Source organism: Echinops telfairi, unplaced genomic scaffold (assembly GCF_000313985.2).
Source record: "Echinops telfairi isolate 266 unplaced genomic scaffold, ASM31398v2 ScPeMD7_443;HRSCAF=831, whole genome shotgun sequence".
Taxonomy (NCBI): domain Eukaryota; kingdom Metazoa; phylum Chordata; class Mammalia; order Afrosoricida; family Tenrecidae; genus Echinops; species Echinops telfairi.
In genome coordinates, this window is record NW_022104341.1 from 41,442,768 (window position 1) to 41,453,078 (window position 10,311).

General features: G+C 39.3%; 1 pseudogene; it reads right to left on the minus strand.

Moving 5' to 3' along the window:
- Positions 1-216: 216 nt before the first annotated feature.
- On the minus strand, positions 217-1,288 carry LOC105978298 (annotated as a pseudogene).
- Positions 1,289-10,311: the final 9,023 nt, after the last annotated feature.

Sequence of the window (10,311 nt, forward strand, 5' to 3'; positions counted from 1 at the left end):
ATGCTTTCCATTTTGTTTACATTTAAACTGTGCTTTATACAGAAGCTTACCTAGAAAACGAGGTAACAGAAAGTATAAGTTAGTACAGTTTGGGCACTGCTGTTCACTTCTCCTAACCTCTCTCCACTATGCTAGAAGGTGCTGACAGTTGAGTGTCTCTGGGCCCTAGCCAGCTTGTCCAGGTAGATTCTATATGGAAGGCCGTGAATTGGAACTCTAGTGCACCATCCTCTTCTTTTGGTGATGTTAATTGTAGCAAAAGAAGTGAATGCACATGCTTATTTCACAGGCTATCTGCAGGCTTTCAACAACCTTGCTGGGTTCAATGTTTTGGAAAACCACATCATTCACAACTAAGACTGGTCTCCTTCCTGAAGTCCTGCTCCATGTGCATCAGCATCAGGAATCATATTGGAGATGAAGTTGCCTAGCTGGGATGCCTTTCCTCCTTGGACCTTAAGTTAAATCCCAATGGAGCTCCAGGAAGTTTCTTTAATTTGAGGCAAAACCTGAGTCAGCTCATTGTTGTAGTCTAGGTGGTAAACCCTCATGTTAGTCCAGGTTGACTACAGAAACAAAATCTTAGACACTCATATGTGTATAAGAAAGTGCTTTATATCAAAAGAGTAATTGTGTATTAAGAAAACATGCTAGCCCAGTCCAGATCAAGTCCAAAAGTCTGATATTAGCCCATATGTCTGATACCAGTCTGTAAATTCCTCTTCAGACGCATGCAACCCTGTAACGACACCAGAGCACAGACCAGTGGGTGGAAAGACTTGTTGATCCAGTGGCGGTGGAAGCATCTCAGCATTGGCATGGGTCACCACATGGCTCCTCCAGCTCCAGAGCTCTGGCCCTTTTAGTGTAGCTCCATGTGGCTTGTGAACAGGAATGTCAAGCAGAGAGTGTGTGTCCCACTTCCAGGGAGGAAGACAGGAGTTCCCAGAATCCTCAGGAGAAGGCCATTTTTACAAAGAGGCCTCATTGGTTATGACATGATTGACAGGCTAGACTCCACCTCTTCCTCAAGTTGACAGGAGATTATGGAACTGTCACACCCTCTCATGAGGTGGGGTCCAAGTTTGGGAATTCTTATAGTCAGGAAAACCACAGGATAGTCATCATAAGGAAACTGTCCGTTTCTGGCAAGGCCATGCAATCCAGCCTCAGCCAACACAGACACTTCCCTGATTTTGTTTGTAGTTTTTGAATGTAGTGAACAAGTCATAAAAATTGACCCAAGTGACAAATCTGTGACTTTGCAAGGGGAAAGTGGAATTACCATACTACATACTTGAGATGCTTATGAAAAGTATGTACGATTGTAGAGTCAATCAGGAGATAAAGCAGTAGTCTGGAATTCTTTATTTATGGAAAAGGGATAATTTTTCTTCTATTACTTCCTGTAGTTTTCGTATAGTGGAACTGTACCTGGGATTTGGATTTAACAGTCAATCGAAGGGTGCCTAATTCCCTTATATATTTTCTCACCTATAATTTCTAGCAAAGGAGAGAAAGTCCATACCCACATTATTGTGCTTAAAATACCAGTCTGGTGTCTACTCTTCTAATTGAGTGGTATCATTGCTAAAATGGTGGTTAAATATGTAGATAATCTCCTTTAACATATAGCCATGGACACTCCAACAGACCAGGGAGGCTGCAGTGTTTCTTTTGCCAAAAATTATTAGGTCAAAAAATGAAATGTTTACAATTTTTTGAGGCTCTAAACATTGCAGAGCTGTAGAACTGACAAGAGTATTGGTGGATAGTCCTTGAGCAGGACCTGTACAACATCCTGCCTCGATCTGCAGTTTACACGTATATGATCTCAGGAGAAACCAACTGACAAAACAGTTAGGGAGTAAGAACAAGAAGAAGCTGAGATGTCCTCTAGTGTTTCCTTCTGGTCATGGACCATTTCACTTGGGTTAATGAAGCTGGTTTGTTGACTGATCATCACTTCATGGTATCAAAAACTTACCTTCTCTCCGGCATGCAAATGCTGTGTGTATATAGTCATGCTTAAGACTTTAAAGTAGTGGGAAGTCAAAACCTTTGTTGGACTCAAACCACAAAACAAACCTCACTGCCATGGGTTCCATTCTGAACCATGTTCAAATAGCAATCCAGTGCAGTATAGGGTCAGTATGAATTTGAATTTTGATAACAGTGATTTACTTTTTCTTTTTGAAAGCAATGTATTATGTAAAATCAAGAAAAAATAGTATTCCCTTTCTTGATTGTCAAGATTATGTATTTGAAATCATAATATTGATTCTATTTTTCTCATTCCATAGGGATAATAGCAAGTCATGGCCAAAGACATGTAATATAAGCTTCAAATGAGTCCTGATAAATATTATTTAGGCATTATCAAGTAAGAAAGAAGATGTTATTGCGGATGCCGGATTGTTTTTAACAGTCCAAGTATGAAGCACAGTTGCAGTTATTTTACATAGGGTGATATTATTGCTATTAGGCACTCTTGAGTTGGTTTTGGATTGTAACAGCCCAATGTACAGCAGAATGAAACACTGCACAATTGTGTGCGACCCTCAAAATGAGTGCTAGCTTTGTGTCCATTGTTGTAGCCGCTGCATCTGTTTTGTTTTCAGGATTCTTGCTTTCTGCTGAACCTCTAAGTTGCTAAGAAGAAAGCCCTTTTTCAAGGATGGGTTCCTCCTGATAATGTGTTGAAAATTCCCTACACCATGTAGCATAAGCCTAGCTTCTAAGGAACATTATGGCAGTGGTAATTCCAAGAGAGATTTATTTGTTCTTCAGGAAATACTTGGTCATTTCAATATTCTTTACCAACACCATAGTTTGAAACCTAAATTGTTATCATGTCTTCCTTCTTAATTGTGCATTACAATTAAGTGTCCACCACTTGTCTGTCCGTTTGTTATACTGTGGTGGCTTGGGTGTTGCTGTGAAGATGGGCCTGACTCTGTAGCATTTAACAACAAAAACATAATTTTTTTGAATGCTCCATCTTTATGAGCATTTCTTAAAAGTATAAAGGAAGATGGAAAGAACTCGTCAGCACTTCACCATTTCGCAGGAGGAGTTCCTGTGCTCACCATAGGAGCCAAAGCAAATGGTGCTGAAGGAAGGAGTTGCAGCTGCACTGAAAGCATTTGCCAAAAACAAAAGTTCAGGGATTGATAGGATACCAATTAAAGTGTTTCAACAATCTGCAGCAGTACTGAAAGCACTAATGTATCTATGTCAGAAAAATTGGAAGACAGCTTACAGGAAGAGAGCCATATTTGTACACATTCCAAAGAGCAACGACCCAACAAAGTGCTCAAACTATAGAACAATATCACTGATATCACATACCAGCAAAATTTTGCTGAAGATCATCCACCAGCAGTTGCAGCTGTGCATCAACAGGTTTCTGCCAGAGTTCAGAAGAGAAGTGGAACAAAGGATAGCATGGCTGTTGTCGGAGGGATCTTGGCTGAAAGCAGAGAATAGCAGAAAGATGTTTTCTTGTGTTTTATTCACTATGCTGAAGAATTCTAATTCTAGACCATAACACACTACGGATAACCTTGAGAAGAATGGGCATTCCAGAAGACTTCTACGTGCTCCTGTGGAACTTGAACATGGATCCAGAGGCAGTTTTTAGAACAGAGCAAGGTTTTGCATGGTTGAAATAAAGAAACGTGTGTGTCAGGGTCATATTCTTTCACCATACTTTTTCATTCTTTATGCTGAACAAAATATCAGAATATATGGATTACATGAAGAAGAAGGAAGCATCAAAACTGGAGACAGGAGTATTAACACATCAGATTTGCAGAGAACACAGCCTTGTTTGCTAAAAATTAAGAGCACTTGAAGCACTTGCTTATCAAGAATCAAAATTTCGGTTGGCAACCCAAATCCTCACAACTGGGCTAACAAGTAAAATCATGATAAATGGATAAAAGATTGAAGTCGTCAAGTGTTTTGCCTTGCTTGGCCCCACAATTAATGCTTCTTAATATCATTAAAGAGAAGCAATATATTAGCAGTAAAGAAATTAAAAGACCTGTTGAATTAGGTAAATCTGCCGCACAAGGCCTCTTTAGATTACTGAGAAGCAAAATATGACTTTAATGACTAAGGTGTACCTGATGCAAGTCATGGCATTTTCAATTGCCTCATATGCATGTGAAATTTGGACATTGACTAAGAAAGACAAAAGAAGAATCAATGGTTTGGGGTTGTGGTGCTGGCAGAGAATATTGAAAATACCACAGATTGCTAAAAGGACAAGCAGATCTCTCTGGGAAGAAATATGGCCAGTGTGCCTTAGAGGCAAGGAGGTCAAGACTCCATCCTACATGCTTGGGCTATGTTGTCAGGATAGAATAGTTTGTGGAGAAGGACATCATGCTTGAAAAAGTGGAGGGGCAGCAAAAAATAGGGAGGCCCTGTGGCAGTTACATAATCTCCTGTCAACTGGAGCAAAGGGTAGAGTCTAACCTGTCAATCAGGTAATAGCCAATGAAGCATCTGTGTGGGTACGGCCTTCCCCTGAGGATTCTGGGAACTCCTCTATTCCTCCCTGGAGGTGGGACACACATTTTCTCTGCTTGGCATTCCTGTTGACAAGCCACATGGAGCTACACTGATAGGTCCAGAGCCCCGGGGCTGGAGGAAGCACTCAGAGACCCATGCCAGTGTGGAGATGCTTCCACAGTAACTGGATCCACCAGCCTTTCCACCCACTGGCCTGTGATCTTCCTGCATTCAGTGTCATTGCAGGTTTTGCATGATTCTGAAGAGAAATTTATAGACTGTTTTCAGACATTTGGGCTAATATCAGACTTATGGACTTGATCTGGACTGGAGTGGGATGTTTTCTTAATATACTATTGCTCTTTGCTATAGAGCTCTTATATACATTTGGGTGTCTATGAATTTGTTTCTCTAGTCAACCCAGACTGCCACAGGCCCTCAAGAAGATGATTCGACACTGTGGCTGCAACACTGAGTTCAAGCATAAGAACAGTTTTGAGGTTGGCTAAGGACTGGGCAGTGTTTCGTTCTTGGAACTGACTTGATGGTACCTAACAACAATTCTCTTTACAGTATTATTTATAATTAGTTGATTCACACACAATGTAATGACTTTGCTTAACCAATTAAACACACATAAACAGTATGGAGAAGTTGGTAGAATTCTTTGATTTCTTCATCATTAGCTTTTGTGCTTAGTCCATAAATTTAAATTATAGTTGGATTGATTGGATTTCCTTGAAGGCAGATAAATATATTCCTATCAAAAATAGCATTGTATTTCAAGATAGCTCTCAAAATGTTTGTTTTGATAATGAATGCACCACCATTTCTTTTGATTGTGACATTCCACATGGTGTCAAAACATAAGATTTTCTGATTCAAAAGGTTAATACTAGTCTATTTCAGCTCACTAACACCTACTATATTCATCTTTATGAGACCCATTTCACTTTTGACCATTTTTTATTTTCTTACATTCATACTTCTTACATTCTAAGTTCTGATTATTAATAGATTTTTGCAACTGTTTCATCTCATGGTGAGCTGTGCCCCATAAAGCAAATGAAGATTCTGAAGACTTGACTCCCACAGGCTTTACTCCATTCATGTCACCATGGTTGACTTTTCTTTGAAAAATAGCTCCTCCTAACACAGTTCAAGTGCCTTCCAACCAGAAGAACCCACCCACTGGCATTTACTGGGGCACATTCCTAGTCCATTCATTAGGTCTTCAGTATCTGACAATGTTTCTATTGAATCCCAGCTGAGTGTAAAACTGTGCCTGGCCACTCCAAGTGTCTCCCTCCCATGCTTCTTGCTCACAGACCCTTTCCAACCTCCACTCCTTCCCACAGGTGCCAAAAGCCTCCCTTTCAGTCAAAGGCCACATCACCCCCTTTATTCAAATTTGCCAAGCAGGGGACCTGGGGTATATTTGTCCATGCCTCCTTTGTGTCAGGGTTACTCTCCCCATCCTTGGAGTAGCCCAGCAGACTGCACTGCCCAACAAACCTGTTACTTAATACCTGTGTTTCAGCCCTGAATATTTTTTTTCAATTTGGTACCAAAATTCAAGAGGGTGCAGCACCTGGCCCACACTACCTCGCTCTTGGATCGATTGGCCTCTCGCGCTGCTGTTCCCAGACCTGCCAGAGCGGGTATCTTCTAGGGACTCTCTCTGCTTGTCATTATAGACTCTGAATCCACACACCAGCTGATTCTGGGTAAGTGTTTATTTGGGTTCCTTTCTCGAGTCCTCTAACATCTTTCTGTGGCCTTTTGGAAAGGGCCCCATCTCAAAATCCTGGTACCAGGTCGAAGAACTCTTAAGGCCCTGGGGCTTGGGTTGCACTCAGTGGTGGTGGGGATGCCTTCCTGACCTGCTGCCCTCCTCTAATCCAGAAACTAACAGACTCAAAGAGGATGCTCTCTGTGCCCATTTCAATCCTCAGGAGCCCAAATTTCATTCACACCACCACCCCTCACCCCACAACCAGGGGAAGCACCCAATCTAAGCTGCCCCAAAGCTTGCCTCTGTGGTGCCTACTCACTAATCTTAAACCTCTAGGTCTAAACCCAGTCATTACGCCTAAATGCTTTATTTTCTTTTGCAACCAGATTTGGCCTCAACACAAATGAGACAATAGCTCAAAATAGCGACATTGTGCTACTCTTAATCATAATCTTTGTCCTTACACTCACATGCTGCTGCTATAGAAAGCTAAGGTATATAAAAAAAAAAAGGTTATATAGCCTCAAGAACTCTCTTTGTATCTTTCACATAAAATAGAAGGGGGAAAGGTGGGAAACTGAGGAATGGGAAGACTATGCGTGACCACATGTATGCCTTCACCCATCGAATTTACATGTGTCTGTACATAGCTAGGTTCCAACTCCTAAAGCACTCACTGAACCATGCTCAGACAGGACATTGACAAACCTTTCACCACCCTTGTCCAGCAGGAAGCAGTTACAAATGGTGAGACATTCCACCTTATACCCTATTATCAATAGGCAGGGACAATGAGTCCAGCTGAGTGTAAAACTATCCTGGCCATTCCAAGAGTCTCCCTCCCATGCTTCTGGCTCACAGACTCTCTCCACTCCCCATACCTTCCTCAAGTCAATACCTCCTGTGCAGGTCAAAGGCCACATCACACCCTTTATTCAGTCAGGGGAATGAATACAATGTGCTCTCCCAGTCCCAGCACAAGGCTCCACCCCCAAGGATATATTTGTCCATGCCTCCTTTGTGTTGTGGCTCCTCTCCCCATCTTCTGAAGGAGCCCAGCAGACTGCACTTCCCTGTACAGCTGTTCCTTGATACCCAGGTTTTGGCCCATCTTTTTCTTTCAGTTTCCATGCTGTGCATAAGGTTCTCAATGACTACTCCCTTTGAAGTGGGCAGCCAATTCCTTCTCCATTGTCTGTTCTTGGTCTAGAAGTTCTGCTGAAACATGTTCACTTTAGATGACCTCACAGGCATTTAACACACCAATGACATAGCTTCCAGAATCACAGAAACACACAAGAAACCATAGCGGGGAAGAAAATTGTAGATTTCTTCAATTTCTCTGTGATCTTAGTGATTGGTATGTGAATTTATATAATTTATATAATGTTATAATAATTAGACGTCTTTGTAGTTGCATAGATCTTATTATATCACAGATATTATTGTACTTCAAAACATATTTTCAAATGTTCTATTGCTGATAAATGGAATTCCATTATAGGAATTTATCATTTATGGAATAGTAAACCATATGATTGTCTGACATGCCAATACCAGTCAATTTCTGCTTACTAATTCCAAGGTTATTCTGCTTTATGTATTTCATATTCATGACTTCTAATTTTACTAGATTCATGCTTGTGGATTCCATGTTGTGATTATTAATGGTGTTTTCAGCTGGTGTGGTATATTGATATTGAAAAATATCAACAGCACAACACAAAAGACAAAAACAAATCACAAAGAACCTTCTAACACTCATTTTGTTAACTTTTAATGTGTTAATTTCTTAATATTTCAGTGTCACCATTGATTTAGAAAAAAAATATATACCTTGTATATGGGGACAACTAGGGAATTACTTATTGTTTAGAAAATGTTTGAGATATTACAAAGAATTTATGCAATAAGATTTATAACTAAATTATCTTCCAGTAAATAAATGCAAATGTTGAATGTTGAATCATGTTTAACTAAACAAAAAGTATGTTTTTCAATATGAAATAGAATGTTTCTCTATTTTTCTAATCAAAGTTTTATTTTTCCATAGTGGTCTCTTTTATATATACTTGTCTCAATTGAAATAAAGGAATTTATTTGAAAATCCCCAGTTCTTCAATAGGAGTTAGATTGCTTCTCAAGTAAGATAAAATAATTTTGATACTACTCACATATACACATAATCACTAATAGGCAAGCTCAGTAGTTATTTTGCCAATATGAAAGCTAAATTCCAAAGTTCTTTACATATGAATAAACCTTCAACACATGTTCTATTATGGTAATTAAAGGATAGAAGTTTTAGAAGTATATTGATCACAGAAAGAAGCATCAAAAACCAAGGCTGATGTCAAGTCAAAGCCCAAGGCTAGTTGAATTTTGCTATATTTAGATTCAACATTGATGTTATCTAGAAGGTAAGGGCTCACTACAAGCTCAAAACAATAAGCTAAAGTTCTTATGCAATATTTTTATTTGAGGATAAAATATAACACAATGTATCAAAACAAAATAAAGTGCCATTGAAAATAAATGTAAACAAAAGTATCTTTTGATTACTGAAAATGTGTAAGGTTTTTTTGTTTTTCTTGCTATCAGCCTGTACCTATCACTGAGGAGTGTAGCCTCATGTAAAAAATCATCATGTTTCTCTTGTCATGCTCAGCCCTGAATTCTATATCTTCTTATTATTTCTTTATGTTTTATACAGCTGGGCTAATTTGTACTTATTGGTAGCAAAACTTTATAAATAATAACACATGATATTTTATTCCTTTCACTGCAGTCTCTCTCAACAACAGAAATATTTTTTCTAGCCCTTCTTTCTTCTTTGGAATGCATGGATGGCACAAACTATTAATGAGTTTAGCTGTTAACAAGTTGGGGGTTCAAGTCCATGTAGCAGTGCCTTTAAAGAAATGATAGGTAATCTAAAAGTGAAAAATCAAGCATTGAAACCCTGTGGAGCACAGTTCAACTCTGTCATAATTGGTGTTACACAAGTCGTATTGAAAGTACGTGTTTTGATTTTTTTCCCCTTTCTCTCCTCTCTTTCAGGCACTTCACTTTATGTAGATTGATTTTTGAATATTAGGTAATAAAGAAATTATGAGTTAATTTTCATCTATGAACAAGTGTGAAGCATTGACTGATGTTAAGCCTTGAAGAAATGGTATGGGTATCACTTTTGATCTGTTTTATTTACACTAAGGGGGAAGGAGAATTCAACTCCACAACAGCCCAATAGTGATTTCTATGACACAGAGATCAGACATGCCTCCATCCTTGTACTCTTCTTTACATTGTTCTGACAACTGTCCATCCCATGGCCCTCTACTTCTCAGCTGTGTTCAATAATCCATTACAATAAGCACACTGATCCTATAGATAATACTCTTGATTATGAAGGTTTATTAGGGAAATTAACAGGATACCTCAAGTCAGGAAGAGAAAGCAAAAAAGACCAGAGTTCTTTTTCTGCCACAACAGGTCTTCTCAACCATGTTGACAGATATGTCTCTCTCTGATCTTTGGTATCTCAGCCATAAAGTCCCTGACTCTTCTCACTGCTCAAGTAAGTGCTTCAAAGCTCCTTTAGCTCTGATAAGTTCTTGAAGGGCATCCCACTCTGTAATCTAATCTACTGACTAGAGGCACTCAAACTTATTGGACCTGAGGCTCTGCCCTAGGAAGCCTGCCACTGTGCCTCACAGACTCTATTCCCATAATTGATTTTTATTCAAGGTGTCTCCTGCATTGCTTCTCTACACAGGTATGCTGGATGAGTGTGGCTCTCAATTATGTTCGCCATAGGATTTTCTGTTCTTGCTTCTGAGATTGCTTCCTTTACACCTAATGGAATCGCAAAACCAACCAATCTCTTAGAGTCCTCTTCACCTGATATGCATGCTATCATCCAGTGGGACTTACAAAGGCCATGGATAGGAAAGGCATGCTAAGCACTTTTACTTCCTTCTAAGCATACAAAAAATACAAAAATACCAAGTACTTAAGTAGTATTTTTAGAAGAAAATATTACTAAAATGTAGATA